Genomic DNA, 27562 nt, shown 5'->3' with positions numbered 1-27562 from the left:
CTGGCCCTCTCAAAGATGTATTTTTAAGTTATTATGGTACTATAATTATTTTCTTTATCTCCTATCAAAATTTAAGGAACTTGTAGAGTCCTTACCTTATTGGACTTTGCAGCCTCAGCCTCTACCACAAATGGACAAATAAATTCTAAGCACCTACCCATTACAGTAAGGTATATATTGCATTGTGCAACATTGCCGAACATAAGAAAACATAATTCTTGCCCTGGAAAAATTCTGAAAAGAAGCCTAACAAGAAAACAAAACATACAGAAAGATTTAACACACAGAAGGCACACAAAGAAACTCATGGATTGATGAGTAAAATTCATGTAAATAGCTGAGGCCACAACTGAATACTAACGGAATGCAGACGAAATAGTATTAAAGATATTTAATCCAGGAAAAGGCATATTTTAAATCAACATAATCCTGTGTATATGCAGCTAGTATTTTCTAAAGGGAATGAAAGTACACTTAACAAACAAACATCAAAATGACAAGTACTATCATTTGTCATTTTAGCAATATTTAGCTAAATTTCTTTTCTGTTTTGTTTTTTTGAGGAGGAGTTTCGCTCTTGTTGCCCAGGCTGGAATGCAATGGTGCGATCTCAACTTATCACAACACCCGCCTGCTGGGTTCAAGTGATTCTCCTGCCTCAGCCTCCCGAGTGGCTGGGATTACAGGCATGTGCCACCATGTCCAGCTAACTTTTGTATTTTTAGTAGAGACATGGTCTCTCTATGTTGGTCAGGCTGGTCTCAAACTCCTGACCTCAGGTGATCCACCCGCATTGGCCTCCCAAAGTGCTGGGATTACAGGCGTGAGCCATCATGCCTGGCCGCTAAATCTCTTAATTCAGATGATGGCAGCACATTTTAACAGGTTCAAAGGGCATTTTAAGCAATTTTTAAAACCACATTAAATTTTAATGGGAGCTTATCAAATCTCTGACATGCACAATCCATAAATCGTCTGAGACAGAATAAGACCAAAAGGGCTGATGCCCAAATGTCTGAATACTTTGCTGAAAAGGCTGAGCTCAAACATACCCAAAGTGTGTTAGAAGCAACTTTTAAAATGCACAAATGTAACAATTATTTTTAAACCAACAATTTTAGGAAAACAGCAGTTCCTATCTAAAGCTTTTATAAATATAAGACACTGGCTTTGCAAATGTCAGCGGAGTTTTAAGATCTCTTTCTAAAGCAATAGTCTCTCTGTTTTGCCTGGTATCTTAATATGCCTTTAGTTTCAAAACTTAATTTGCCAACACTATTCCTCTCAAAACCTCAGGAATTCCATTACTAGTTTTAAACTAAATTAAAGGAAAATAGACGCATTCAACCCATGGCAGAAGTATGCACAAAGTGTTTGTTGATGCTCATAAATAGGCTGAGAAATTTAGACACATCTGAAGGACAATGGCTGTACAGTCAAGTCTGTTTTGCTCCACCATGGAGCCAAATAGAGAATTATTGCTACCAAGTGAGACCAGCACTAGATACCTCTAAACTAAGTGGGCTATAACAGAACATTATCTTCAAGGTAAGAGTTTTTGTGTATGTTTTCACTTCAGGGAAGAACAGAATATCCCTAAAAAAAACCCATATGGAGCCAAGTTATCCTGTCTCCCAAAACAATCCTTAAAGTGACTTCAACAGTAACCACTCACTTGCCCCCTAAAAAATATGAGATTTTTTAAAAAAGGAATAAACTATGCTTAACATACAGATGGTTCTTTGTCTTATCCCTAGAAATCTTCTTTTCCATTCCATTTCCCTTTTCTCAGATTCCATAAATCTTCCTGACAATTACAGCCATTTCTACTTTTCTTCCCTTTCCATCATCTCCTTCAAGACCTGATTCATCTCAACTCACCTGAATCACAGGTATCAAGATCCCCTGGGTGGAACTAGTAACTATTTTCCCATTTCCCTGTTACTCCATTTTATATGACTCAATGGAAATACAGATTCATAATTCCAAATTACTTTTTTTTGTTTCTCTGTCTTGTTTTAAACTCTCCATTTCCTCTACCCCTAGCCTCTGGCCAAATTCTTTTTTAAACACAATTCATTCACAAGATACAGGTTATCTACATAAAGTAAAATTACAGTGACTGCTAGTAACGAAAATAATACATTTTTGATGAAGTAAACAAGTGAAAGCCAGTTGTTTGTACAAGAGTGATCAGCGCTTGCAACTATATAATAAAAATAGAGAAAATAAATCTAATTATAAACAGCATATAACCAAACTAGTAATATTTTTTGCAGAGTACCTTATAAAACTAACATTCTATCTTTAGAAATGAATACACGAAGAACAATTCGGAAATATTTATCAAAAATGCTAATGTATATCCACTGGCACAGAAATTCTACTTCTAATTTTAAAGTACTGATATATATTTGCACGGGCAAAATATGTATACAATATTCATTAAATCATTATTTTAAAAGCCAAACATAGGCCCAGCACTGTGGCTCACACCTGTAAACCCAGCAGTTGGGAAAGTGAAGATAAGAGTCCTTGAGGTCAGGTGCTTGAGACCAGCGTGGACAACACAGTGAGTGCCCGTCTCTACAACAAAATTTTAAATGGAGGTATGTACCTGTACACCTGTAGTCCTACGTACTTGGAAGGCTGAGTCAGAATGATCGCTTGAGCCCAAGAGTTCAAGACCGTGGTGAGCTATGATTGTGACACTGCACTTTAGCCTGGGTACCTGTCTCCAAAACACACCAAAAATAAGAAACAAACTTAATGTCCACCAAAAAGGGAATTTATAGTACACTCCGTTCGATGGATACTATATAGCCATTAATAAGCGATGTATGGGCCAGGCGTCGTGGCTCATGACTATTAATCTTAGCACTTTGAAAGGCCGAGGTGGGCAGATTGCTGGAGCTCAGGTATTTGAGAGCAGCCTGGGCAACATGGCAAAACTTCATCTTCATAAAAAATACAAAAAACCAGCCAAGCAGGTGGCTTGTGCCTGTGGTCCCAGCTACTTCAAGGGCTGAGGTGGGAGGATCGCTTGAGTCCAGGAGGTCAAGGCTGCAATGAGCCAAGATTACACCACTGCACTCCAGCCAGGGTGACAGAGCAAGAGAGATCCTGTCTCAAAATAAAAAAAAAAAAGAAAAAGAATGTGGTTATAAATGTAGAAGACAGAGTGCTATAAACAGCAACTGCCTCGGGGTATGGGACCTAGTAGATAGAAAGGTAGGAAAAAAGACTTGCTTTTCACAATAAGCCCTTTTGTATCTTTAAATTTTAGATCATGTACACATACTAAACTTTTGTTAAAATGAGTAATTTTTAAAACAGCAAAAGAATTTAGGACATTCTCTCAGATCTTCTAATCCATAAATAGTTCTACTCTTCTATCTCTAGGCACTTTTAATTTGGACTGAAAATCTAGACTACTAGAGGTTACCAATAACCACAGGTAAAGGACTTATTTCTTCTTTAGTGAAAAGTATAACTATGGCAACTTCGCATCAACCAAAACAAAACATAAGAAGTCAAGAAATAAACGAAGAATGTGTCTTACCCTAAGCAATCTGTTTACAGAAATAACACTGAATACAATACAATTTTGTTAGCACTCTACAAACTGCTTCACCAAAGGAGAAAACTATCTGCCTGAAATTTCTGGTTATAGTCTAGATCTCAAATGGCTACATACACCAGAAATATTTTGTAAAGAACCTAAGAAGTGCTAAAATCATTTGAATCCAAAAGGCAGTTAAAAACAAGAGAAGGAGGACAAAAACTTGGGCAAAAGTTTCAAATGAAAAAAAAAAAACCCCACACATTTTTAAGGTACTTTTCTAATGGAATTTTTCTTTTTAGCTCTTAAATTCCAAATAAGCTGAATGCTATAATCCCTCAATTAGTCATTAAAACTCAAGAAATTTAAAGAAACACTTCATCTCTTTTTCAAGCTAATTTTTAAATGTTGCTATTTAATATGATTTTTGTTTTTGCTATTAAAGAACTATTAATCTGATAGCAGCCAATACTACTCAGGTCCCCTCTTCTTTCTCAGATTCAAACAATCTGTTTGATTACAAAACTACAAAGCAAATTCTTCAAATGGGGAAAATATATAACGGTAACATTATAAAGAGTAGTGTATTTTTTGTTAAAATCCTTTTACTGTGTCTCTTGTTAACAACGTTATGACTTGGCCATCTGAACATACTGTACATCAGTATGTTTTAGACTTGATGACCTATTTTTTTTTCAAATCAAACTATATAGCCCAAAGGTTTGTTGTCAAAATCAATTACAATCTCTTGAGGTGTAGAACATACCTCAGCAAAAAAAGATGTTAGCTAGCATATCAAACAATCAGTATATTCATTTGCCAGATTCAAACATTCAGGCTAATGACCCCCAAAAAAGCCAAAAAAAAAAAAACCCAAAAACTTCACAAAAGGTATAGTTAAGAAAACAGGATGTAAAAAAAACACCTCAGAATATGTGGTATTTACATATCTTGACAATTACAAAGAAAAAGGACAAGAATGTCACCAACTGTTTCTTTTCTTTTTTTTTGAGATGGAGTCTTGCTCTGTCACCCAGGCTGGAGTGCAATGGCGTGGTCTCGGCTCACCGCAATTTCCACCTCCCAGGTTCAAGTGATTCTCCTGCCTCAGTCTGCTGAGTAGCTGGGACTACAGGCACATGCCAACACACCCAGCCAATTTTTGTATTTTTAATAGAGACAGGGTTTCACCATGTTGGCCAGGATGGTCTCGAACTCCTGACCTCATGATCCGCCTGCCTCAGCCTCCCAAAGTGCTGGATTACAGGCGTGAGCCAGCACATCCGGCTAATTTTCATTTTTAACTGTAATTTTATATTTATTGGAAAACTACTAGAGCTCAAGGGCGACTTAGGTATTTCATACATTTTATTAATGAGTACTGCTAATGATAATTATAATCATATCAAAGTCAAGGATTCACAACTATAAACAACAACAACAACAAAATTTAAACTCATTTAAAGACAGTGAGTCCAGGACCACCTAAGTTAGAACTAGTAGTTCCTTAAGCTATTTTGGAGATTTAAAAATAGCCTGACAGCCTTATATGCTGTCTGAAATATAGTTTCATACACAACCAAAATAATCAATTCCTTTTTTGGACAGGAAATAAAACTCAGTATGTTTTACTTGACAATATAAAAGTCTGATATGCCATAGGGGGAAAAAAAAACCTCAATGTGCTAATGCCAGTTATCACATGATGATTAGCAGCTCTGGTTGGGGTTACAGCCATCATTAATAAAAACAGAAAACCCAATAAATAATAAATATATTTTGGCCAGGCGCAGTGGTTCACGCCTGTAATCCCAGCACTTTGGGAGGCCGAGGCGGGTGGATCACAAAGTTAAGAGATCGAGACTCTTCTGGCCAACATGGTGAAACTCTGTCTCTACCAAAACTACAAAAATTAGCTGGGCATGGTGGCACGCACCTGTAGTCCCAGCTTCTCGGGAGGCTGAGGCAGGAGAATCGCTTGAACTCAGGAGGCGGAGGTTGCAGTGAGTCGAGATTGTGCCACTGCACTCCAGCCTGGTGGCAGAGCGAGACTCCATCTCAAAAATAATAATAATAATAATAATAAATGTATTTTATTTTGTAGAAAATTTTTGGATGCCAGCATCTGAAAATTAATGAAAAATAGAGTAATTTCATTTTTTTTCCAAATGTTCTAGGAAAGCAAAACGCCAACTAAAAACACCAGGCTCTAAGTACGGACAAAACAGTTAAAAGTTTAATCAGGAAACACATTTATGTGTGCTAGATGAGAAGGACAGAAAGATACCAAAGAACTACAAATATATGTGTGTGTGTGTATGCATGTTTGTATATGTGTGTGTATATATATTTCTTTTCTTTAAACCTTAATGGCTCAATTGATACCTCATGAAATAAGTAATGACATCAAGATGACTGATCAGATCCCAAACTTAAGGAAATCTAACAGGACGAAGAGTAAAGTTTGTGGCTGTGCTCTCCACACTCCATTTTTGCCCTTTACATTCTTTCATTTCAGAATGACCTCAGCAGTTTATAACTAAAGGTCTTAGCCATAACTCTCACGAAGACATAGTCAATACAAAACAAATAATTGTAAGCTTAATTTTTTTTCTGAGACAGGGTTACTCAGGCTGGAATCCAGTGGCGCGATCATGGTTCACTGCAGCTTTGACCTCCAGGGCTCAAGCAATCCTCCCACCTTAGCCTCCTGAGTAGCTGGAATTACAGGTGTACACCACCACACCCAGGTAATTTTTTGTATTTTTGTAGAGATGGGATTTCACCATGTTGCCCAGGCTGGTCTTGAACTCGTGAGCTCAAGCAATCTTCCCACCTCAGCCTCCAAAAGGGCTGGGATTATAGGCAGAAGTCACCTAACCAAGCCTTATAAGCTTAATTTTTATCCTGGAATGTACCCTCATTTTTCTTACACAGAGTTGGTGCAAAAAAAGAACCAAGGAGCAAAACGAAGCCAGTATCTAAGATGTGGGACAACTTACAGAACTCTATCCCAAACACTACCTGAGGACCACTCAAGATTACCTATTGACTGAGTAAATCAGATTCCCTAAAAGGCATCAAACACCTGCACAGAAGGTTAAGAGTACATGCTATATTTGAACCTATACAGATCTAGGTAAAAATCCTGGGGCTCCATTATTATCACCTGCCTGACCTTGGGAAGGTTACTTAACTCTCTGAAGCCTCAGTTTTTTCATCTATAAAACGGAAAGAGGAATAATAATTCAGTAGAAACTCTTTAACAGACTTCTACTGTATCAAACTTACAAAAATAAAGCTCTCCAATCCCTCCATAAATCACTCCCTAATGCCCAACACAGGCTCATCACCTATACCTAGTAGTCTTCTAAGCAGACAACTTTCTTAACATGTCCCTACCCTTCTGCACTTAATGTTTAATAAGAGCCAGCTGTCCGTTCCCAAACCAGTTTATACCAACTGTACTTGTTATTGTAATTATGTAATGTAAGATCATATGAACTGAATTATGAGGAAAAAGAGGTTGTTTCTGTGAAAATTATGTTGAAAAGTTCAAAAAGATTCAGCGGCTAGTATTTTTTAAAGTTATTATGGAATTAGGTGTATGTCAAAACAGCTTTAAGTAGGAGGAAAAGCATGAAAACGTAGAAGGATTTTATATACAAGTATACCTCAAAGATATTGCGGGTTCTGTTCCAGACCACAGCAATAAAGCAAATTTTGCAGTAAAGCAAGTCACAAATTTTTTGGTTTCCCAGAGCATACAAAAGTTATGTTTACACTGTACCATAGTCCATTAAGTGTGCAATGGCATTATGGCTAAAAAAAAACACACATACCTAAATTTTAAAATACTTTATTACTAAAAAATGCTAATGATCATCCGAGCCTTCAGCAAGTGGTCATCTTTTTGCTAGTGTAGGGTTTTGTCTCAAGGTTACAGCTGCTGACTGATCAGAGTGGTGGTTGCTAAAGGCTGGGGTGGCTGCGGCAATTTCTTAAGGCAACAATCACTTGCCGCATCAAATGACTTTTCCTTTCACAAAAGGTTTCTCTGTAGCATGTGGTGCTAATTTACTGCGTTTTACCCACAATAGAACTTCTTTCAAAATTGGAGTCGTCAATCCTCTCAAACCCTGCCACTGCTTTATCAACTCAATTTACGTAATATTCTAAATCTTTTGTTACCACTTTAACAATGTTCCCAAAATCTTCATCAGGAGTAGATTCCATCTCAGAAACTATTATTTGCTCATTCCTAAAAACCAATTCCTTATCCGTTAAAGTTTGTCCATGAGATTGCAGCAATTCAGTCACATCCTCAAGCTCTAGTTCTAATTCTAATCCTTTTGCAATGTTCACCATATATGCTGTTACTTCCTCCACCGAAGTCTTCAATCTCTCAAAGACATCTATGAGAGCTGGAATCAACTTCTTCCAAACTCCTGCTACTGTTGATATTTTTACCTCCGCCCATAAATCACAAGGGCAAACACAAGGTCGACATTAAGATGTTCTTAATGACATCTGGAATAGTGAATCCTTTCCAGAAGGTTTTCAATTTACTTTGCAGAGATCCATCAGAAGAATCACTACCTATGGCACCTATAGTGTTACAAAATAGTATTTCTTAAACAGTAAGACTTGAAAGTCAAAATTACTCCTCAATCTATGGACTACAAGAACAGATGTGTTAGTAGGCATGAAAACATTAATCTTGTACATCCCCATCACAGCTCTTGCGTGACCATGTACATTGTCAGTGAGTAGTAATATTTTCAAAGAAATCTTTTCTTACAGGCAGTAGGTCTCAACAGTGGGCTTAAAATATTCAATAAACCATGTTGTAAAGAGATATGCTGTTATCTAGACTTTGTTGTTCTATTTATAAAGCACAGAGTAGATTTACCATCATTCTTAAGGGGCCCTAGGACTTCTGGAATGGTGAATGTTAACTTCAAGTCACCAGCTGCATTATCCCCTAAGTAGAGAGTCAGCCTGTCCTTTGAAGCTTTCAAACCAAGCACAGATTTCTCTCCAGCTGTGAAAGTCCTAGATGGCATCTTGCAATAGAAAGCTGTTTCACCTACATTAAAAATTTGTTGTTCAGGGTAGTCACCTTCATCAATTATCTAAATTAGTTCTTCTGGGGAGGCATGTTGGCTCAGGCCTGTGGTTCTGGTGCATAAGGAGGCGAGCCCAGGAGTTCGAGACCAGTCTGGGCAATATAGCAAGCCCTCATCTATATAACAATAAAACATAATTCTAAGAAAAATGATAAATAAATAAGTTATGCTAGGTAACTTGCTGCAGCTTCTACATCAGCATTTGCTGCTCCCCCTTGCATTTTTATGTTATATAGATGGCTTCTTCCCTTAAACCTCATGAACCAACCTCTTCTAGCTTCAGACCTTTTTTCTGCAGCTTCCTCACCTCTCTCAGCATACAATTGAACAGAATTAGGGCCTTGCTCTGGATGAGGCTTTGGCTTAAGGGAATGTTATGGCAGGTTTGATCTTCTATTCAGGCCACTAAAACTTTCTCCATACCAGCAATAAGACTTTCACCTTCTTATCATCTGGATGTTCACTAGAGTAGCACTTTTCATTTCCTTCAAGAACTTGTGCCTTTGCATTTACAACCTAACTGGCACAAGATGCTTCTCTTTCAACATGCGTTCCTCCCTAACCTTAATCAATTCTAGCTTTTGATTTAAAGTGAGAGATGTGTGACTCCTCCTTTCACTTGAACACTTAGAGGCCATCATACGACTAACTGGCCTAATTTCAATATTTGGGGTCTCAGGACAGGAAATAGGGAACCCTGAGGAGAGGGAAAGAGATGCGGAAACAACCATTCGGTGGAGCAGTGAGAACACACACGTTTATTGATCAAGTTCACCATCCCACATGGGCACGGTTTGAGGTGCTCCAAAACAATTACAATAGTGACATCAAAGATCACCAAAACAGATAGAATAATGATGAAAAGTTTCAAATACTGTGAGAATTAACAAAATGTGACCCAGAGACACGAAGTAAGTACATGCTGGCTGGCAAAATGGCACTGATACAGAATCCTGAATACAGGGTTGCCACAAATCTTCAATCTGTTTAAAAAAAAAAAGGAATTATCTGCAAAACACAAAAAAAATGAGGTACGCCTGTATTACACTGAAAGTGCCTTATGTTCTCTCTTCTCCATAAAAAAGAGAATCTATTAGGATACTTAATGGATAATGCTGCGTGGCTGTGGATTATGCCAAAAAAGGCAATCCAGAACTCTAATCAAAGGACCCATCCACAAACAAAAACCTTGACACTATAGGGAAAAAGTGAAGGAATGTATATTCTAGTTAAAATAAAAGATGTTATTTTTTATGATTCCTTGTAACCAACATTTTCAAGTATCTACTCAATATATCACATAGAGGATCTTTATATGTGGCTACCTCAAAATTTATAGAATTATTGTGAAGACTGGAAAACATGCACTTAAGTACAGTGTCTGAATCTTAGTAAGTATTCAATTAAAACCTGTTTAGGTCAGGCATGGTGGCTCATGCCTGTAATCCCAGCACTTTGGGAGGCCGAGGGGGGTGGATTACCTAAGGTCAGGAGCTCCAGACCACCCCGGCCAACACGGTGAAACCTCATCTCTACTAAAAATACAAAAATTAGCCGGAGGCTGCTCAGGAGGCTACTCAGGAGGCTGAGCCAGGAGAATCGTCTGAACTTGGGAGGTGGAGGTTGCAGTTAGCCGAGATCGCACCACTGCACTCCAGCCTGGGTGACAAGAGCAAGACTCCATCTGTAAATAAATAAATAAATAAAAAACCTTCTGTTTTACTTTAAGAGTTGTTTGTGTGTGTGTGTGTGTGTTTAAGATGAGGTCTTACTATGTTGCCCAGGCTAGTGTTGAACTCCTGGGTTCAAGTGATCCTTCCACCTCAGCCTCTCAAGTAGCTGGGACCACAGGTGCAAGTCACCATGCCTGGCAGGTTTTAATGTCTTCTGTTGTTACCATAATGATCTGCTGCTCTAACAATACAATACTGCTGTCTCCCAAGACATACAGAAAAGTAAAAGATGCACAATTTTCTTGTTGTTTTGTTATTTTTGTATTCATGTATGTTACACATACAGACTTTAGACATTATTAGCCATATAAATTCCTAAACAGCCATCAAAAAAAGTCAAGGCCAATACTCTTGAGAGTTCCAGGAGACTGTAGTCTCCCAGGGGTATACTTAACTATAAAGATAAGGCTACAGTAATGTATTAACATGTCAGCATGACTAGGCACTTGAAACTGACAACATAGGAAAAATGAATGAGGCGCTGGCGTGGTACCAGTGGAGGAAGCAGCAGCCCTTTGAACAGGGAGCAGACAGGAAGAAAGGTCGAGAATCCAAATTGAGGAGAGTAACTAGGAGATAATGATAAAAAGCAATGGAGAAGCAATGTAGAAACTGGCAATCATTTTGTAGGTAAACCTGTAAGCTAAAGAGAAGGATGTGGTGATTCAACCTCTAGCTCAAAACTGCAATACTGGCACAGATATTAAAAAGCTTTTCCGGGCCGGGTGCAGTGGCTCACACCTGTAATCCCAGCACTCTGGGAGGCCAAGGTGGGAGGATCATGAGGTCAGGAGATCAAGACCATCCTGATTAACATGGTGAAACCCCATCTCTACTAAAAATACAAAAACTCAGCCAGGCGTGGTGGCAGGCGCCTGTAGTCCCAGCTACTTAGGAGGCTGAGGCAGGAGAATGGTGTGAACCAGGGAGGTGGGGCTGGCAATGAGCTGAGATTGCGCCACTGCACTCTAGCCTGGGCGACAGAATGAGACTCTGTCTCCCAAAAAAAAAAAAAAAAAACCTTTTCCAATTAATTAAAAGCAATATCACATTTTTTAAAGTTCATGTCATTATGACATTATAATCAATTTTACTCTTCATGAAAAACCTGTTACCTAAAGAAATGCACTCTAAAACCACAACAGTGAAGTACCTTTCTCACCTACTAAGTTGGGGGAAGGGGAAAGCAGCACTAATACCCAATCTAAAAGAATACAGTGAAACAGTACTAGTAATACTATCCTTTTGAGAAGCAATTTAACCACATTTCAAGACTAAAAAACTCTCATATCCTTTGACTCAAAAATCATACCTGGCAATCTACCTTAAGGAAATAACTAGAAATATGAAGAAATCCATAAACTCAAAGGTGTTTTCTGCAATATTTCTCTTTTTAAGCTTAATTTCTTCTTTTTATATATTTTGCAACATTTCTTATGATAGCAAAAACCAAATATGATGGATGGTGACATGGAAAATACTTTATAAAGTTTGTAAAAAGCAGCAAACAAAATTGAGCATATACTGTGATATAAAATGTATATGAAAAAGGCGATAAAAACTCCAAAATTGACTGTATTAGTGATAGAATTAAGAATTTTTTTCTATTTTTGTAAACTTTCTGAGATTTCACTTTTTGAATTAAAACAAATTACATTTTTAAAACATGAATCTCCAAAGATTACATACTACATGACTTCATGCAACATTCTCAAAATGACAAAACTAGTGGTTGGGGGGCACAGGGCATTGTAACAACAAAGAGGTAGTGCTAAGGAGTTCTTTCATGGTGATGCAACAATTTTGTATCTTGATTGTGGTATTGTTTCTATAAAATTACACATAGGATAAAATTACACAGAACTATATATACACATGCACACACAAGGAACTTCAGGTTTGAAAAGTGGTGAAATCTGTATACCATATGTTGTCTCATTAACAGTAATGTATTGATGTCAATTTTTTTGTGTTCATAAATGACATCTATATCAGATGTTTTCATTGGGAAAACCAAGTGAAGGTATGCAGGACTATTACTTCCCAACTTCCTGTGAGTCTATTTCAAAATAAAATGTTAAAATAATACATGCACTAGCATGTATAACATTAAACTTTCCTGAGAGTGGGAGATGTGGGAATGTAAAATGAGCCCTGTAACATGTAGCTTTCAAGGCACTAACCTATTAACTATTTACAAAACCCCACAGAAGGCAAATGGCCATCTTTAGATTGAATGTAATTTACTTAAGTCAGGTTTTAATAAAAGGCTTCAATTTAAATGAAAATATCAGTCAATTTTCAGAACATGCTTAACTGAATAGTTTTGAACCTCAAAGCCTATTAAGTAAGAGCCCTTGGAACTTTCTTCCTTGCCAGAAAACAGTTTCAACAGATATAAACGATATTTTCTTACACACATTCACTTTAAATATATAAATGACTACTACACACAAAGGATATAAAAGCTTATTACCTCTGGACTGTGCTCCATGACAGCAATCACATCTGTCTTAATTAAACATTTTAACACAATGCCTAATATATAGTAGGCTCCCAATAACTATCTACTGACTCAGTCAGTCAATGGATGAATTCATGTTTTAACCAAGGTTCAATGCCCAAGTCTCTCCAGCTATAACTGGGAATGAGAGGTAGAGGGTTACAGCGGAAAACGGGCCCAGCTTCTACCAATTTACCAGATTAAAGGATTATATTAACAAACACTCCCATAATATCAACGTAAAAGTTTACCTTGGGAAAACCTTAAGTCACCTCCTCTAATCACTCAAATCTTAAAGGATTGTTTAATAAAAAGAAATGATCTGGTATCAAAAAATCTGCCTAATTTTTGTCACCTAATGCTTCAGAATTTTCTTTGCTATGTGCAACTCTATCAACTTTTTGATCCGACAAATCTTAGCTAGAGTTATGCAAAGTATCAAAAACCTCTTCTACACAAGCCTTAAACTCTCAACAATTATATATACACAATTACATATACATTATACATGTATATATAGACAGCACTACACAAATATAAGGTATGTTATTACTACACTTAGTTTTCATTAAGGGAAAAAAAACCATAAAACACTAAGATACCTCTAGGCAGACTGCTTATTAGTTACAAGGGAAAAATAGTAACTATAGAATAGATAGATGAACCAGACAACATCTTGACCAAAATTAAAATCACTAATGAGGGGCAAGTGGGCATTATGTATCTCCAAATGTGATAATCTGAGAGGAAAACATCACTTTTGTAACATTCTGACTAAAGATAACCTGACTACAATCAAAAAGCTAATCAGATCAAATCAGACAAGCCCAAGTTGAAAAATCTTCCATAAAATAAATGACCTATACTCTTCAATTGCATGAAAGACAAAGAACTGCTAAGGAACTCTTCCCAAATTAAAGGAGACTAAAATACAATACGTGATCAAATTACCAAAATGGGAATGTAAAGTGTAAAGTACTGTATCAATGTTAAAATTCTTGGGCCAGGTTTGGTGGCTTATGCCTGTAATTCTAGCACTTTGGGAGGCCAAGACAGGATAGCTTGAGCCCAAGAGTTTGAGACCAGCCTGGTCAACATAGTGAGACACCATCTCTACAAAATCTTTAAAAAACTTAGCTGTGCATGGTTGAGCGTGCCTGTAGTTCCAGCTACTCAGGAGGCTGAGGCATGAGTATCTCTTGAGCCTAGGAGTTCGACATTGCAGTGAGTTGTTACTATGCCACTGCACTCCAGCCTGGACAACAGGAAGAGACCTTATCTCAAAAAAAAAAAAAAAATTCTGGAATTTGGACTTTCATGATGGTACTGTGATTATCTTAAGAGAATACCCTTATTCTTAGGAAATACATCCTGAGGTAAAAGGCATACAACCTACTCTTCAACGGTTCACAAAAAAAATAAATGTGTGTATGCAAAAAGAAAAATATGGCAAAATGTTAAAAATTAGTGAATATGGAGAAAGCGTATAACAGAGGTCTATTGTACTATTCTTGCAACTTTCCTGTAAGTTTGAAATCATTTCAAAATAAAAAGTTTAAGAAAATAGCACACTATTCTCCAGGCATTTACTTATAAGCTCTAAACAACAAAATTTTTAAGCACTACTAAAAATCACTCTGCAAAACTAATATAAAGTTTTAAGAACTGCACAGTCAAAAATTACAAGACAAGAAGGCACGGCACCATAAGCAACAGCCAGCAGAAACAAACAGCAGAATCACGTCTGCAAAGACTTCAGATACTGGATTATCAGGCACAAAATGTAAAGTAAGTATATTTAATAGATTTTTAGGAAATAAAAGAAACTGAGAATATAACCAAGAAAAGGAAAAAGAATACCCAAAAAAATGATTAGATAGTCTTAAGGAACTGAATAAAATATCCAGAAACAAAAATATATAATAAATGAAATTTTAAGAAACTCAACAGCCAGGTGCAGTGGCACGTGCCTGTGCTCCCAGATACTGGGGAAGCTGAGACAGGAAGATGACTTGAGTTCAGAAATTTGAGGCTGTAGTGTGCTATGATCGCCCCTATGAAGAGTCACTGCACTCCAGCCTGGGAAATATAGCAGGCCCCCATATCTAACATAAATAAATTTATAAAACTCAATGAACATGCTATAACATAGACTAACCTAAAAAACATGCTAAGTAAAATAAAGCAGACACAAAAAGACAAATATTTTATGATTCCACTTCTATGAAGTACTTAGAATAGTCACATCTGTAGAGGCAGAAACTCAAATAGTGGTTTCAGGAGCTAGAGAAAAGAGGAAATAAGAAATTACTGTCTAATGGGTACAAATTTTGGTTCATGATGATGAAAAAGTTCTGGAGATCAGTAGTGGTGACAGATGCACAATGATGTGAATGTACTTAATGCCACCGAACTGTACACTTAAAAATGGTTAAATGGTAAATTCTATGTTATGTGTATTTTACTCTAATGTAAAAAATGGGTATAATAGTTAAAACAAAAAATTTTTAAATTCAATAAACTGGTTGAACACAGTTGAAGAGAGAAGTAGCTAACTTCAAGGAAAGTATCCAGAACACAATACAATACACAAAGATAAAGAAATGGACAATATAAAGACATGTTAAGAGACACAGAAGTAGAGTAAGAAGATCTAACATACTTCAAATACAAGTTCCAGACAGAAAATGTGGAAGACAAAATTTGAGAAAAAGGCCAAAATTTCTCCAAAATTGTTGAAAGACATTAACCTTCAGATTCCAAAACCTAGTTAATACCAAGCATGACAAATACAAAGAAATCAACCTCCAAACATAAAAATGAAAATGCAAATCACCAAGGACAAAGAAGTGGTTCTAAAACTAGCTATAAAGAAACAACAGATTAGGCTGGGCACGGTGGCTCACACCTGTAATCCCAGCACTCTGGGAGGCTGAGGCAGGAGGAGGATGAGGTCAGGAGATGGAAACCACCTGGCCAACATGGTGAAACCCCGTCTCTACTAAAAATGCAAAAATTAGCTGGGCATGATGGCACATGCCCGTCATCCCAGCTACTCAAGAGGCCTTGAGACAGGAGAATCGCTTGAACCCGGAAGGCAGAGGCTGCAGGGAGCTGAGATCGTGCCACTGCACTCCAGCCTGGCAACAGAGCAAGACTCAGTCTCAAAACAAAGAAAAAAAGAAACAACAGATTAACTATAAAGGACTGTCAATTACACTGCATATTTTTCAACAGCAATAAAAGCCAGAAGAGAATGAAATAAAATCTATAATGAACAAAGAAAAAAACAACTGCTAATCTAGAATCTATATTCAGGAAAACCAGTTTCAGGAATGAGACTAAGAAAAAGCCATTTTCCAACAAATAAAAAGTTTTCCAACACACCCTTCCTAGGGAAAATTCTAAAAGATGTACTTCGCACAAAGAAAAATGGTCCTAGATCGGAGGTCTCAGATGCAAATGAGAATAAGCAGACATCTGTAAATACAGTGTATAGGCAAATCAAAGTTAACAGTGTTTAAAACAAAAATATCTCATTTGTTGGAGGTCAGGGAGAACTAAAATAAAGCTACATAGAGTTTAACTTCTAAACTTCAACACAGGGACATGTTAAAAAAAAAAAAAGACATTCATATAAAATTAAAAAGAAAAACAAGGTAACGATTAATATAAAATTCAGATGGTGGTTACTTAAATAGTATGTCAGAGATCACAAGTAGTGAGAAACATGAAGGGCCATCAAAGGTGCTGGCAGTGTTCTGTTTTTTAAAGTGGTTGGTCATACATGGTAGTTCATTATATAATTCTTTACATACACACACACACACACACACAATGATGTATGTCTTTGTAAGAATAAAAGTAAATTCTGAAAATCAATACAGAAGAAAAAAATTCAAAAATCTATGGCTCCTCCCCAAAAATCTAGAATACTTCACAAACACTGGTCTTCAAAATTCCAACAATAAAAAGATGAATTATTTCATTCAACAAATACTTACTGAGTGCCTAATCTGCCTACATGTGAGGTGAGAGGTGGCATGAAGATGTCTGATCTCTCTTCTCTCTTGTCTTCCTAACCTTACAGAGCTGCACTAATACAGTAGTCACTAGCCACATGTGGCTATTCACATTTAAATTAATTAAAATTAAATTCAATTAAAAATTCAGTTCTCCTGTAACACTAGATATATTTTAAGTGCTCAGAAGCTATATATGGGCCACCATATTGAACAGCATAGACATAGAACATTTCCATCATTTCAGAAAGCTCTATTAGACAGTACTACCATATTTTATTATGACAGAAATACATTGATAATTTTAAAATCTTACACAGAAAAAAAAATTTTAATGGATTAAATCCCCCTTAAAAGTCATTTTATTTCTATGAAACTACAGCTGCTTAGTAGCATTTAAAACAGCTTGCTATTTGTAAAAAATACATAGAAAGTATCAGAAATTGCTTACCATCTCCTATGTTCCAACAAAAACCATCAGACACAGGGTTTAAAAATAAATGAATAAATGGCTACTATTAAATAGTTAATCACAGTACTACTAACCAATGATACAAGCCATGTCATAGGGATATAAAAAGCCACAGGATGAACACTGCACTCTCTCTTAGAAGCATCAATTTTAGTTGAGAGTATTTTAAAATACTGTCTACACACATGTAAGATAGCAAAATGCAACATTTATATAAATTTTAAAATATAAAACCCTACAGGCCTCAAAAACTTCAATTTACAGCAGGCACACTTTGGGCTGCATTCCTAGACTTCTGAGGGTACTATTCATCCACATTTCTGCCATTGGAAGTACTTTAAGAGAAAAATTTAAACACTGTTAAAATAAATGAATTAAACATTTTTTATTTACCAGAAACAATGATACACAACATAACTCTATAAACCCATATCATTTTAATATCTAAAGCAGCAAACTCAGTTTTCTTTAAAATTAACAGAGGGTCCAAGCTATTTCAACTTAACCCGAACATTTTGCTTTAGGCATTCTAATAGAATTTAAATATTTCTATAGCATTCCCAACTTTTAAAATTACCCAACCAAAAACACTCAAAAGAAACAAATGTTAAGCCTTAATTTAACAGTCGCCTAGGCTAGGTTTGCATCTTAAGTTCCCCACCCCCATGCCCCACGCACCTGCCCACCCAAGTGAACCAGGGAGTCAATAAGCTTCTCATCTAGAAAACTGATGCAATTTCAATAAGCACTTATGTTAATAATTGGTTTGTGTCCCCAGGAAGACTTCTGTGGCTCCACTTACATAACCCATTATGCACAGTGCTGCACTATTCTTTCTCTAGAAAGCATTTTGAATACTGATATTTGTACAAGGTTTACTTGCTATATTAATAAAAAGGCTTTTCTTGCTCTATCTTTCCTGCAGAAGAAATGAAATGGAAAGCCAATTTCTGCAGCTTCACTATGTCAAAGGCGAGTTATTTATCTTGTCGGCTAATCAACAGAGTAATAACTTAAAGCAGCACCCCCAGGCAGCGCCCACAGTTCACCAGTTTTCTCCTGAGGCTCTGGTTGAGAAACACAGTCTCAAACAAGTAATTTGGAGCCACTTGTGTGAACTCAACTGAAAACAGTCTGAACTGCTCCTTGAAATGTGTTGTAAGTATTGACTGTGAATCTTGACAAAATTAAATTCAATGGTGGCGAGAATCACAATACAGCCTCTGTAGGCTAACACAAGGGCAGAATGTACCCCAAACCTTCTTTAATATGCATAAATATGTGGATGAAAAGTCTTCTCCAATCCCTCAGATTCTGTTTAAGCCAAGATTTTAGGATTTCACAGAACCATAATCTTTAAAAAGGGGCACAAGGAAGGAGAGGGTGACCAGCATAGGATTGCCAACTTTTATTCTGCCAACGACATTTAAAAAACCAATTACCAATCACCACTACTTCATAAAAGAACTAAGTGCCCATCAAAAATGGTAAAAGACAATTTTAGAAAAAAAATATCAATAGATTTAGCTTTAAAGAAAGCTAACTACATTCTCCTTTCACTCAAAGGAAAACTCCGTCATGAACTGACACTACTTCACAGACCAGCATTTTGGGAGCCACAAGCTTAAGTGGCTAGCTCCCACTTAGAAAAGGAAAGTGATGATACGTAATGCCCAAACCAAATATTAACCTATTCAATAATGAGGAAATGTAAGCTTGGAGAAGTTTAGGGACTCTCCCAAGGTCGAACACCAAGGATTTTGACACGGGTCTATCTAATTCTAGAGTCAGAGGTCCCAGCCATTATTCTAAGTTTCCTCTAATATTCTTCCAATGGTACCAATGGTATAATGATCCACCCTCATCTAGTCACCTTTGTGACCAATGACAACCAAGGAATTTCCAAGACAGCTGGAGGGAGTGAGGGGTGTACTCCCTGGCCATCATTTAGACCGAAGCTAAATGGAACTCCTGACCTTTGCCTCATTAATACCAGGCTTACTGAAACTAAGCCAAACAGCCCAGACAAAGCACACACAAAACCCCCTGCCTCCAACAACACTGAGACAGGACTCTTTCGACATTCCCAAGTGCCTGTGATACAGTGGAAAACATATTCCTGAAAAACAAAAGGAATGTATTAATTCTCAAGAAGGAAATAAACACTTCCATGGTAACTCAGTCTAAAAATAATAAACTTGCCCTCAAAAAGTTACAACTCTAAGCCTCATTCTGCAAACTATTACAATCTTTCACACATTAATACTCAAGTTCCCCCATTTAAATACCTAAACAGAAAACCACATGAAATTCTATAAATTTACACTTCTTAAACAGTTTCCAAAATAAAATATGTAACTTTCATATGTGTTATTATATAATGGATAAAAGTATCTTATTCTATCCCTCTAATATAATCCAAACATTATAATCCAAAACTACTCAACTAAAATAGAGTTGGAAGAAAAATATGTAATTAAATGCCATTTTCTATAAAAAACAATATTAACAGCCTTAATGAGATGTAAATATTATCTTTGAATATTCAGAGGTTCTTGATATTGAAACTAAAATCAATGGCATACACATAAATAAGTGAAATACTGTATCAGAGATTTGCTTCCAACTCCTCACATACCACTTGCCAAACAAATGTCCAAAAGAAACAACCTAATATAGCTTTTAAGTAACCAAATCTGACACTCTGGATGAAATGAGTCTGAAGTAGTTTGTCTTCCCTGAAATAGGGTAATGATAGCATAGTATTCTTGCTACCAAGGGCAAGAAAACTGTATTTCTCAATTGGACTTTTAATGATCAGATTCTTTCTACTCCACATGAACCTAAAGTGTGAAGAAGCAGTACACAGGCTACCAAATTCTTTACCCACTGCATAAAATAAATCATTTAGCGTATTTCCTTCTGTTTCAAACACATGCCATTTAAAACAGAAGTGGTTTTTTTTTCTGTCCACTCTACATTCTCCCTTGGCACTTCCATCTTCTTACACAGATTCAACTAATACACCTATTAGTATTATTCACTAAACCCATGTTTAATATATGCCTTAGTGCTGACCTCTCTCCTGAACCACAAATCCACATTTCTAAAAGCCTCTGGACATTTCCAGCATTTGGCAAGTATATAAAAAGTCAACAAATCCAAAACTGATCTCATTATGTACCTCCTTGCCCATATTTCTAGTAAGAGTACCACCATCAACATTGCTGACACTTAAAAAGTGCAATCTTCGGCCACGCATGGTGGCTCACACCTGTAATCCCAGCACTTTGGGAGGCTGAGGTGGGCAGATCACAAGGTCAAGAGATCGAGACCATCCTGGCCAACATGGTGAAACCCCATCTCTACTAAAACTACAAAAAATTAGCTGGGCGTGGTAGCGAGCACCTGTAGTCCTAGCTATTTGGGAAGCTGAGGCAGGAGAATCACTTGAACCCAGGAAGTGGAGGTTGCAGTGAGCCGAGATCACACCACTGCACTCCAGCCTGGCAATAGAGCGAGACTCTGTCTCAAAAACGAAAGTGTAATCTTCACCTTCCATCTCCTCCAAACCTGCTCCAAAAATCCCCTCCTCCCCGCCACCCACCTACTACATTGAAGTCCTGCAGAGCCTGTGCTCTAATTCTGTTACCACTGCCCTTGCCCAGTATTAATACTATATTGAAAGTCAGTTTTCCACATCAAATCATTCTGCACACTACTCTATTGGACCTTAGTAACTCCTCATTACCTCCCAAATGTCCAACTTTTTTCCCCAAATGTCAAACTTCTAAAAGCAGCACTTAAACATGTTCCACAATCCCACCCCAACTTAAAATTCAAACCTCATCTCTAATTCCCCAAATGAACAGTATATTCCAGGTAATCTGGTCCACTAACTTTTCTCCAAGTACACAACAAACTTTCCCACCTCCACACTTCTGCTCACATCATTCTCTTTATTTGAAAGGCCTTTTTCACCCACCTACTCCCAATCCATAAATCTTTGTCTTAGAAAAATCTTATTCTCTGTAACATTAAACTCAGGTTACCAGTTTATTGGGAAGCAACATGATGCAGAAGAAACACACAGGTTTTGGCACCAGACAGATTTGGATTCAAACTGGGGCTGTTACTGCTAGCCACATAGCCCAGGCAAGTAACTTAACATATTTCAGCCTCACTGTCCTCATTATTAAGCTACTTACATATTGCTGTGAAGCTAAGAAAATGTTGTAAACAGCAACTAGCATTGAGTCTGTTCAGTAAATGCTCAATAAATAGTAGCTTCTGAGCTATCTCCACAAATTTCCATTACTCAAGCTAAAAATGAACCCTTTCTTCTTTTGTGTAATTTACTCCAAACTTTACCTTAAACCACCTACGTAAGTATTTACAAATGTTTACGTTGTAAATGTTTACACAAATCTCATATCCCCTTCTAGATTTCAAATTTCTAAAAACCAAAAATTTAATCTTTATATCCTAAAATGCCTAGTATAGCACTTTTCATTAAGCACTCAACACCCATCGCCAAAGTTAAGTCCCAATTAAAAAAAAATTTTTAGTATGCCTAAAGAATACAACTCAACTCTTCATGATTTCAGAAATTATTACCAAAACATGAAACTCACCTGTTATGCCTGTACCTTTATTTGCTCCTTTATTGCCTAACATAGCTTGATGCACAGCAAATGCTCAGTATCTGTTTAATTGACTTGTATAATATAAAAATACAATCAGTATCTGATTTTCCCCATCTTTCTCTGCTCTTAAATCTCTTGAAATATTTCCCTTCAAAACACACTGTCGTACCTGCAAATCTGTAACTACACCTAACTTAACTATTCTTCCAGATTCTCTCAATTCCAATATTATGCTCTAAATAATTAAGTACTTCACATGCTGAATCTACAGTTTCTATCTAAATTTAAAAGTTGTGCAAATAGGCTGGGCATGGTGGCTCACAACTGTAACCCCAGCACTTAGGAAGGCCGAGATGGGAGGGTCACTTGAGCCCAGGAGTTCAAGACGAGCCTGGCAACATAGTGAAACCTCGGCTCTACTGAAAAAAAAAAAAAAAAAAAAATTAGCCAGGTGTGGTGGTTGGTGCCCCTAGCCACTCAGGAGTCTGAGACAGAAGGATTGCTTGAGTCCAGGAGTTGGAGGCTGCAGTGAGCTATGATGGTGCCACTGCGCTGCAGCCTGGGCAGCAGAATGAGGCTGTCTCGAAAAAGAAAAAAGAAAAGGAAGGTAAAGAAAAGAAAAGGAAAAAGAAAAGTTGTGCAGCTAATCTCTCCACAATTTTTTCCAAGGACTTTAAAACTCATCTACCCTTTGCCTCTTCAAAATCAACAACCTTGAAATAAATGTTCCTTTGCATAGGAAAGCTCACTGAACTTGTCACTTCAGTCTATTTTTCCTGATTCATGACACCACCTCCCCTTTCAGGGGTGGGAGGAAAGAGAATGACATAAGTACCCAAATATTACAGTATAAATCCTAATCTACACACAAGATAAGAGGTGCAGATAGTGTCACTGGTTTCAAGAAGGTGATTTGTGTATACTTTACGCTGCAAAAACAGTGGCCATCTGCTAATAGCAATAATCTGCAGTAACTGCATTCCCTTATAAAAAGTTCTTAAATCACCATTTATTGTGGAAAACCCGTATTTCCTACAAACCTTTCAGCAGTAAAGTTTATTACCTAAATTCTGTTCACTAAACCTACCTACATCACTTTCTCCCCTAGGAAATCCTCAGTTTATCCGAAGTAAACACTTCACGGAATAAGTTTAAACAAACAAAACATCTCTGCCCACCTGTGTGAAATTCTGCATTGCAGCAACAATTTTAACAGTGTAAGGAATCTCTCAAGAAAATCCAAGAACAATTTTTCTTTAAGAAAAATGACAGTTCCAAATATGAAGGTAAACAAACTTTGGGAGAAAGGATATAATAATTGTCCAACTCTGTGCAATCAATTCGTATAGCCTCTGAATGAACTCATCATACAACTGTGACATCAGATAGCCAAAAGAATTAACAGTGCAGAGAAGAGAACAGCATCTTTATTTTTTTTAATATGTCTGCAAAAAAAGGCGGGGGGGGGGGTTGTCTAAACTACGGATTTTCCTTAAGCAAGTTTTTTTTTTTTTTTTTAAGTTTACTTCAATAACAGCTTCAGTGAGCTTTCAAGTGAGTAAAGATGATACAGAGCATGCTGGTGCCACAGCGACCTACGTATCCAGAACCGCTTCCGAGCCCAGTCCAAATCGATCCCGGACAACCCAGAAGCAAATCTGTACGAAAAGCCCTGCAAAAGATCCCTGGCATTTAGAGGCAGCGCCCCACCCTGGAGTGAAAAGACGACACCCCGGGGACCCGGGTTAATTACTGAGCCCGGGACAGACCCAGAGGAGACGAAACGTTAGGAACTGGAGCCCAAGATTGAGTCTCATGTCCAGCTACTACCTCAGGCCAGACACAGAATACCAAACTGGGGAGCGGCGAGGTTTGGGGGAGCACACATGAGGGGGTCGGACGGACGGAGGCCCAGCCCATCCCCACTCCCGAGTCCCAACAGCAACAACAGCTCTGGAGCTCTGGGAACCCCCTTACTGGCTCCGCCCCGCCCACCCCATGGACCCACAGCCCTCTTCTTCCCGTCCCGCTGGCTCGGAGAACTCCGCGGCGGTCGACAACCCCCTTCCCCGGACGCCGGCAGCCGAGCCCTCAGCCCGGATCCCGAAGCGGGCAGCAGGGGCACGAAAACGCCAGCCCTGACGCGGGCCCGCGGCCGTCCCAGTCCGTTTCCCTAGCCACTCACCGTCGGCCCAGGTGCTGAGAGGGAGCAGAGCGCGGGTCGGCGGGCGCGAACCCCCAGACTCCGACCGGGCTGGAGCCCCTACTTGGAGCAGATCGAGTCTCAGCCGCTGTGCCTACAAGGCCTCTCTCCGGCCCGAATCGTGGAAAAGCACTTCCGGGGGAGCGGGGGAGGGAAGGGTTTTGGCACCGGAACTGCTCTCAGCCCGGCGATGCCAGGGCCTCCAGGCGGGGCGGGGACTCTCTCGCCCGGCGCCCAGAAATCAGCCTTTGGGCTCCTAGCTAACCCTTTCCGCCCCGTGCCTCCTCGGTTCCCCGGCTGCTGCTGCACCCTTTGCTTTAACTGCTGTTCGAGTTGTTTTACTCCGGCCACCTAATTTTACAAATAAGGAAACCGAGGCTCTGAGAATTTACGTGCAAGAATCCAGCGCATACACCCGGCCTCCCGACTCCCTTCAGTGTACTCTACGCTCCAATCTGCCTCCTTTAAAAAATAATGATAATAGTTAACACTTATTGAACGCTTACTACGTGGTAGGCACTATTAAGTCCCTTCGGGTGCATTAACTTATTTAATCATCCCCAAACTCCTTGGGGTTGGTGCTGTTATCTACATCTTGCAGGGGAGAAAAACGGTCAAAGATACCAAACCCAACATCACAAACGTTGGCTGCTTGATTTTATTTTAATTCATATGTGTATAAATCTCACCTACCTATAACAAGATTTTTAAATTATTTAAAGACAGGACTCAAACTATATTCCTATATTCTGTCATCACTGGCGACTTCAACAGAGGCTAGAGCTGGGGTGGAGGGGTTGGGGTGGGGACCTGGAGTCTTTTCGCTTGTCTCATTTTATTTGCTTTTATTTTTTCACCCTGGCAAGTTATAAAATCATCTCTGTATTGTAGGAATCCAAAATGATAATGCATGATAAACATTTCAGTGCCTGGCACTGGATAAAAGTCAACGATTCTTATACCTCATTAGCAATAGGCAATAGAAAAGATTAGTTAAGGAAATAAGAAAGAGTAGAGGTTTTTACAACGGGAAAAATGCAGGTGCTTGGGAAACTCCGTGCAGTGATAGCATGAGGTCCCACAGAGTTACATATCAGACAGGGAAAGGAGACGGAAAGGAGGAGGGGAGGATTCCTCAGCCACAAAATGAGAAAGGCACCAGATAACTGAGGCAGATTCTGTATCTGGGATGCAGAGAAAGAAAAAAAAAAAGCCTCTTAACATGCATACTATCTGCAAAACAAATGTACTAACATCTCTTGATACGGCGGGGGGGACGAGATTTTTAAATTTTTCTACTATGAAAAAATTTTTCTACTATGAAAGGCAGGGGAAATGAAAAAAGGTGAAAACCCATTACTACAAATTTAAGATGCAAACAATGCCATTGCTCTTGGCTTTATTTACAGGGCTGTCTTATTTATTTTATTTTAGTGATCGCAGAAGTGTTTGCAAATATTTCTGTAACACTCAAATTCAAGCAACCTTTTGTGCCTCAGGGTGTGAAGAAGTAAAAAACAGCGTAGGTTGGCAGGACTTACCGACATCTCTTTTTACTCAAGGCCTAAAGGGATAGTGAGAGGAATCCTGAATCACAGACATTACCAGGCTCTGTGTGGCATGCAGAGGTGCTAGAGGTTAGTCATTTAATCTGGTCATCTAACTGGTAAATGGAGCCGCCTGGATTTGAATTTGCAGACCATATTCTCAGATGCCTTTCACCATTATCCCAGTGGTTCTCAAATTTGAGAGTGCATCGGAACCACCTGAAGGGCTTGTTAAAACAGATTGCTGGGCCCCACCCCTAGAAGTCCCTGGACTAAGCCTCTCAACATCATCTGTGAACTTGTTACAGATGCACATTACTGGGCCTGCCCCAGATCTTATGAATCAGAAGCTCTGGGGTGGGACCCAGCAATCTGTGTTTTAACAGGCCTTCCAGGGGATTCTGGTATACTGACAAGTTTAAGAACCACTGCATAAGATATTAAGAACTAAGATATTAAGAACTAATATCTTGTCTTCCACATATTCCTCTTTTTTTCTAATTTTTTCCAACAGGGATAACTCTTACTGGAGCAAAATTTCTTCCTGTTGAATTAAATGACCTACTGAAGCATTTTTATTCATGTTTTGCTCTCAGTGAAAGATGAGGCTAGAAAAAAAATTACTATAATGGAGGATTCATTTTGATTACTTTAAATTTGTGCTGAAGTTTAACCAGATAATACTGGTTTGGGGGTAGAACTAATCTTATTTGAGAATTACTCTATGCCAAGGCTTTACACGCGTTTTCTAAATTAATCTTCACTACATTGCTATGAGGTTTTATGGTCTTAATTTTAGAGATGAGGATAACTGAGACTTAGGTGAAGTAATTGACTTAAGGCCACATTCTTGTTAAGGGGCAGAATCAGGATTGTGCAAAGATCCCTCTAATTCCAAAACTCATGTTCTTTCCACTTCATGGCTGGAGCCTGGAGAACCAAATTCCAGTGTGGGCTCCACTGCCCTAGCTATGCAACACTGAGTAAGAGATTTAATCTCTATTTCGATTTCTTCATCTATAAATAATGTTATCATAAATCTGCCCCACCCACACTGGAATGTCAGAACAAATGAGGAAATGAAAGTGTAAGCACTTCTCGCTTTTTAAAGAAAAACAGTAAAAAGGCAAGTTATTAAGGCATTGTATGTATAGGCAAGTGTTGCTGTGTGATCCTGGACGGTGAAGTCTTTCCCAATTATCTCCTGATTCATAAAGAAGAGTGCCAAAGAAAAAGTTGTTTGACTTCAAATACCAGTGTCTCCTGGAGGTAAAAGAAGATGACAGAGGATTGTATGCATCTCTTGTAAAAATCACCAGGCTCTATTGGCTCCAGGTTGTTGCCAAATTGCTAGCCCATCCTCATCTTTTTTTTTTTTTTTTTGAGACGGAGTCTCGCTCTGTCGCCCAGGCTGGAGTGCAGTGGCCAGATCTCAGCTCACTGCAAGCTCCGCCTCCTGGGTTTACGCCATTCTCCTGCCTCAGCCTCCCGAGTAGCTGGGACTACAGGCGCCCGCCACCTCGCCCCCGGCTAGTTTTTTGTATTTTTTAGTAGAGACGGGGTTTCACCGTGTTAGCCAGGATGGTCTCGATCTCCTGACCTCGTGATCCGCCCGTCTCGGCCTCCCAAAATGCTGAGATTACAGGCTCGACATCCTCATCTTAGAGATGTCTTTTCTCCTAACCCTTTTCTTCTGTCCATTCCAGGCATCCCTCTACTCGCCTGCCTCTACCCACTAGGAAAGA

The 27562-nt window shown here is 38.4% G+C and overlaps 1 protein-coding gene across 2 annotated transcripts in view; it reads right to left on the bottom strand.

The window, feature by feature from the left end:
• The window catches only part of FRS2 (fibroblast growth factor receptor substrate 2), a 111092-nt gene extending 86669 nt beyond the window's left edge, over positions 1–24423 (bottom strand). For both annotated transcript variants that reach the window (XM_031650614.1, XM_031650613.1), the window contains exon 1: positions 24253–24423. The gene's annotated coding sequence lies outside the window, so the exon portion shown is untranslated. The remainder of the gene's footprint in view (positions 1–24252) is intronic.
• Positions 24424–27562: the final 3139 nt, after the last annotated feature.

The sequence above is a fragment of the Papio anubis genome, chromosome 9 (assembly GCF_008728515.1).
Source record: "Papio anubis isolate 15944 chromosome 9, Panubis1.0, whole genome shotgun sequence".
NCBI classification, from domain to species: Eukaryota; Metazoa; Chordata; class Mammalia; order Primates; family Cercopithecidae; genus Papio; species Papio anubis.
The sequence above is the reverse complement of the archived record's forward strand: the minus strand, read 5'-3'. Positions and strand labels throughout refer to the sequence as shown.